Below are 6,578 nucleotides of genomic sequence, written 5' to 3'. Positions count from 1 at the left end.
AAATGTGTAGGCATATCCCTCATTAATACTGCATGGGGAACTTTGGGTTCCTATGAACCTATGCAAATTTACTATTAAAAGAAATATTAGTTTGGACTCATAATGGTACAAAAAAACTGTATTAATAAAAGAGGATATAAGTAGGTATAAACTAGGAAATCGGGGAGGAAATTGGGTGTCCTGTACTACATTGATTGGACCCATTAGTACTCTCTGTAAATTTGACGAAAGAAAAAAAAGTCAAGCATAACATAGTCATCCCACACACACGTACCATCCTATAATGATAATAAGAGATTTGTTTTGGCCAAAGAATTCCTTGAGATCAACAATGTATCAAAGATTCTATCTTTTCCTCACTCCTGACAGGTCAGGGCTAACCAGGTTCTATGTGAATATATCTAAGTACAAGGAAACAATACTTCTCCATTACTTGGGAAGAACATTAAATGTCAGTCACAGCTTCAATGAAATCTTTTTAAAGCATCACATTGCCCCGGTCTCTTGATATCTAAGTCAACTAGTAACAATAGTGGCTGGTTCTCCAGTTGCCAAAAAAAAAAAAAAATGGTGGCATCCAATATTTGATTTCTAGGCAGCCTCACTAACTTATAAAGCTCTTTATCTACTTAGCACATTGGTTTTTGCATAGGATGGACTCGATATGTGTTTCACAATTAAACTGGGAAACATGCATGTGAATTATTTCTGGAAATCAATTTTTCACACAATGTCAATTTATGTGAGTATATATTGGTGCCTAGGAATCGAGTGTCTTTATTTTGCTGACAGTTTCTTAAACTTGCAAAGCCTATTACTTCCCTAAAGTCTATTTTAATCTTGAAAAACTTCATTTTCCTTTCATGTACGTGTGCTATTATTTTAGCTGGGAATAAATTCCAGAGCATTGAACCACATTCTGCAAATTGTATGAAGTTTGAGAATATGACCTTCTTCTCCAAAGTGGCTGTTGAAAGAGTTGTTCATCTGATGGGTTTCAATGGTATTGAATGACCTTTCTCCTTCTCATATTGGAAAATGTGTTTTCTTTAAACATACAATTGAAAAATCTTGCCATTATTTTGAATTATCTTGTCTTTTAAACAAATTTTATGTCAGGAGTTACTTCAGCTCCTTTTCAATATAAATACTTTTTAACCTGTCTATTTTCTAGAGTGTAAGTATGCTTTTCTTATTTCTCTAGTATCTTCGACTGATTTATAAGGTTTTATTTTTAACTTATAAGTTGTAGTTTTTCAGTTCTAGGGCTAAGAAGGTGATTTTTCTTACTATGGTGAGTTCTTTTACAAAGAACATTTCTAGTGTTCTCTACCTTTTCTATGATCACAGCTCACTTTTATATTTCCTGTAATTTTGTTTTTCTAACCTTACTCTCCTATAAAAGTTAATTGTTGAACTCTTTCACATTTCTTGCCGGAATTGTTTTCTTTTCTGACTCCTGTTTCGTTCTAGGTTCTTCTGCTCCATTTTTGATGCTAGCATTCCTATCTTCTCTCATTTATCGGTGTCTCTGCCTACCTTCTCACATTGCATTACAGTGACTAATATACATGCTACAGACATCTCTCTGGGCCAGGTCGTCACATTTTATGTATTTGAAAATATAGTTTATCTCCAAACCTACTTCTCCATTGTTGGAGAAAGTACTTTGGCGCCTTCTGTACCACACAAAGTTGGAAAGTTTACAAGGTGACAACAGTCTGAATTTAAGAACTCTGGAGATCCACACATGTGAGTAAAGATAAGTGACAATTTGTAATAATGAGGGAAGAAAAGCGAGCAGCAAGTAATAAAGAGAACTTTAAGAGAAAGAAAAAAAAATAAAATGAACAAATAAGATTATAAGAAATGTTAGGCAAATCAACTTTCCTGATTTGTATCTTAAGCATATTAAAGAAGTGGAAGCAAGTTTCTCATCAAAATATTTAATTCCAAGGGAATATTTTTTAATACAGAATATCCCAGGCAGCAGGTATGGTTCTGGAGATGGGGTTTTAGATACTAGAAAAGAATGGTGTACACTTCATGCCTTCTGGGAGTTTAGTTTACTTACGGTGAGAAAACCGGAAACACAAATAATTGCACAAGAAAATAGGAAGTAATACAAGGTAACTTTTGATTAAGTGGTGAATAAATGGAACAAACCATCACAACTCCAAAATCAGAAGAGAAAGGAGTTTTATGACTTAAATCAGTGCCTTGATACTATTGTATTATTATTTTAAAATGTATTTCTATTAAACAATAATGCACATTTTTCTGTACTTTTTGTATATGATTTTGAAACCAATAACTTGTTGATTATTAAAAACTCAAACATCCTTGTTTAATTAAAAAGGCAGTTTCAGTATGAGTAGAGGTTATCCATTTTATTATCATTTAAAAGCATTAGCTTTGAGCTTGAAAAGGAAGACATGATCTCATTTTTATGTAAATTTTTCAAAAGTTGAACTCACAGAAGTATAGAGTAGAATGGTGTTTACCAGAAGTGGGTGTGGGAGGGTGGGTTGCACTGATGTTGGTCAGAGGATACGAAAGCAGAAGAAAAAGTTCAAGAGAGTTATTGTATATCATAGTTAATAACAATACACTGTATTCTTGTGAATTGCTAGGAGAATAGATTTTAAGTGTTTTCACCACAAAAATAAGATGAGTATATGAGGTAATGATACATTACCTCATATACTCTTGATTTAGCCATTTCATAAGGTATACATATTTAGCTTGATGCAGCCATTTCATAATGTATACATATTTACAAACATGTTTAATGCAATAAATATATAAATTTTTATCAATTAAAAATAAATAACTTTTTAAAAAGAAAAGGAGTTTCAAATGTCTGCAACAGAAAGTTTGAAATGTTTGCGATTTAATTAAAGAAGGAATGATCACAAACTACGTGCATAAAATGGTAGTCTTGAATAAGCATTCATCACCACTTAGAGCTGTAGACCTAAATATGCAACTGCCCAGGTGTTTGGTAATCAGGAATGAATAAATGCTTGCTCCTGGGATGCCAGATGGAGAAGGCCAGACAGTCTTAAGGTAAGAAAGAAAACTGAAAGTGAAATTTAAGACTGTAGCTAAATCATAGATTGCATTAAATAAATGATAAAATAGCAGGGTTTGAGAGACAGGTTGTCAGTAACTGGAAACCATTTTAACTGCTTTCTTTTTAAAAAAATGTTCTTCAATTTTCCACTTTTTCTGCTGAAGCTATCAAGGAAGATCACTGCAATTTTGTATGAGATGTTCCATAATTTTTCCATGGCACTGATTAAAACTCAGTAGCAAATATTTTGTGCTGCCCCCACATCTACCTGAAAATGGATGCTAATCACAACAAATGACTGAAATCTTTCTCAAGAAATAATATGCTGCCATTAGGCAATGGGGGTGAAAGGAACAATGCACTGAATAAATGCCTTTATTCTGATATTATTTGGGGTCCTTTTCCCCCCAGCATTTCAGATTGCTATAGTACAGCTTGGATGCACTCAAAATATACCCTGAAGGGAATGAACTTGAGCTTCCTGAAACTCACTGACAGAAGCTCAGGAACAGCTGTGAGTGAATCTGCATACACCCTGCATCTCCTCTTGAAGCAGTGCTGGCCACACAAAGCCTCACTGGTAAAGTTTGAAGCAAATAATGGGTTCAGCACTTCCCGAGCAGGAGATGCTCCTGAGAAGACAGTGTCAGGCCATTTGGTTATAAAATTATTTGGGAAGGGATCATAAATAAAGTTTTCGTTTATTTGTTTATATATTTCCTTAGAAAATCTCTAATCAACTTACCTTAGAAAAATTTTTAAAGCAAAACAGTTCACTCTATTTACTATTTTGAAAACACCTGAAGGGGAGCAAGATAAAATACATGATGACTACCACGGAATGGAAGGCCCTTTAAAATCTTTCCTGATACCTAATGCTTTCGCTGCCTCAAACTGTGCTGCTTTTGCTCCTGCATGAGTGTATTAGTCATTCTCATGCTGCTAATAAAAACATATCGGAGACTAGGGCATTTTTAAAAGAAAGAGTTTAATGGACTCACAGCTCCACGTGACTGGAGAAGCCTCACAATCACAGCAAAGACAAAGGAAGGGCAAATGCGGGCTCCTACCTGGCGGCTGGCAAGAGCTTGTTCAGGGGACCGCCCAGTTATAAAACCATCAGATCTCGTGAGACTTACTACTGCGAGAACAGCATGGGGGAAATCACCCTCATGATTCAATTCTCTCCGCCTGGGTCGGCCCTAGACACGTGGGGCTTATACAATTCAAGGTGAGATTTGGATATGGACACAGCCAAATCTTATCAATGAGCTAGAACTGGCTACTCACCTCCACCAAAACCCTTTGCATTTTCCCATCTCTGTTCAAACTTGCTGTATTTTTCCCTGTGCTTAAAATGTCCTCCTTATTTCTCTGGTAGATTCCTAAAAGGTTAACAATCAGAATATTTCCAATGCTTCCATTCTACCCTTGACCCTCCAAGTAACTGCCGCTTTCTTCCTCTAGCTTTACCCACAGTACCTTGTAAATATTTTATTGTTGCCTTCTATTAATGCTATCTTAGTTTGATCTCCTTAATGGCAGAAATCGTTCCCGAATCGCTGGAACTAAGCGTAGTGATGGGCATATGGTAGAAACTCATCAAATATTTGTATAAAGAAACAACCAAAAAGATAGAAGGATGCAGAGGTTGGCAAGGAGAGAAAGAAGAGAAGAGATAGAGAAATGAGGATATGAAGGAGAAAAAGGAAGGGAATGGAGGGTTGGAGTGAAGGGAAGGGGGAATTACATAAACAGAAAATAAATCTCCAACCATGTGAGTAAAATTAAAATGTCACTATTCATCAAAAATAAAAAATCTAAATTTAAAATGTGCTAAGTTGGGAATTACAGAGATCGAAAAGTAGTTAGTAAATACCTATAATAAATATCTTGGTAGGTAGCACAAAGCCGATAAACATGAGAGTGACTGTGAAACAATATTCCAGAGTCCTGAAGTCAAAAGGACTAATAGTTAATATTTTGTCAACTTGTATCTACTTTTGTTAGAATCAAAAGAAAAATAAGGCAGTTGCCATCACTTAGGGGTGAAGACACCAACATCAGTTTCTGAGCCTGAAATGAACATTTTTGAGAAACATTCTAATAACATGTATCCCTAACTACACGTTAAAGACTGATAACATTTATTCTAAGATTATATTTTAGAATTTACTAGCAAAAGTAGAGTGATGATGGAAATAATGGGATAGGAAAAAGAGAGGGGAAAAAGAAAAAGCACAGATATTTTATCCTAACATATTCACATGTTTAAGTCTATTCAAAATATTTTACATATCAAACCTGTATTGGCCCAGATCAGAAATGAAAAATATATAAGTCAAGCAGAACTCATTTGGTGAGATGCAAACCATCTGGATTACTATCAGAGATTTTTAATTTCTCTCATATTCCAGTACATTTCATTTCAATTTCCTTGAATCAGGACTTTATTATATCAGGTTAATGAAAGAAATCTATTTCTATCATATATATGGTTACTTTTGGATTAATTTGTTAAATAGGCTTTAGTTTTATAGTTTCTTCAAATCTCTCTCTAACCTGAAGCTTCCTTCTAGGTATTTCCCTAATATATCAGGGTGACATATTTATAGATTATCTTACTTCACCCCACTGTAATGGGTTTGGTCATGTTTGCCCACTACATGAAAATGTGATGACGTTTTGCTCAACCAAGATTGTATTTGAGAGGGGAAAAAAGTGAAAGAGGAGAGATGCTTCTGTTTTCTTTCCATTCTTCCTTTATTCCTTTAGTCTTTGAGTACATTGAGTTGAGAACAGGACAAACTGAGTGGACTGGAAAAAAGATAGAAGCTTGACAAATAATCAAAATTATAGGAGCAAATTACTTCTAAAACAGCTTGCTGCAGTTTTCTCCCTGGCCAGCACAAATTTCTGTTTAGAAGAATGTTAGAGAACCACATTTTGTTTTCAATATTATCAAAGAGTTGCCTTCTTTTAAAGAAACCAATAATTAACCGATGGTTCTGAAAACGGTAATCGCTTATGACTGTCATTGAAATCACTCTTAGTGGAATATTGATGGCAGGTTCCAGAAAATTGCCAGAGACAAAAAAAAAAAAAAAAAAAGTATTACCTGAAATATTTTTTCACGTAGCTTCTGTGGATGTCTCTAAATTCGATTTTCTTTTTTTTTTTTTTTTTTTTTTTTTTTTTTTTGAGATGGAGTCTCGTTCTGTCGCCCAGGCTGGAGTGCAGTGACGCAATCTCGGCTCATTGCACGCTCCGCCTCCCGGGTTCATGCCATTCTCCTGCCTCAGCCTCCCTAGTAGCTGGGACTACAGGCGTCCGCTGCCACGCCCGGCTAATTTTTTTGTGTTTTTAGTAGAGATGGGGTTTCACCGTGTTAGCCAAGATGGTCTCGATCTCCTGACCTCATGATCTGCCCACCTCAGCCTCCCAAAGTGCTGGGATTAGTTTCCACATTTTTAACGCAAAAATGTGTCAGTAGACCTCAGTC

Source organism: Rhinopithecus roxellana, chromosome 9 (assembly GCF_007565055.1).
Source record: "Rhinopithecus roxellana isolate Shanxi Qingling chromosome 9, ASM756505v1, whole genome shotgun sequence".
Classification (NCBI taxonomy): domain Eukaryota; kingdom Metazoa; phylum Chordata; class Mammalia; order Primates; family Cercopithecidae; genus Rhinopithecus; species Rhinopithecus roxellana.
Note: the sequence above shows the minus strand (reverse complement) of the source record.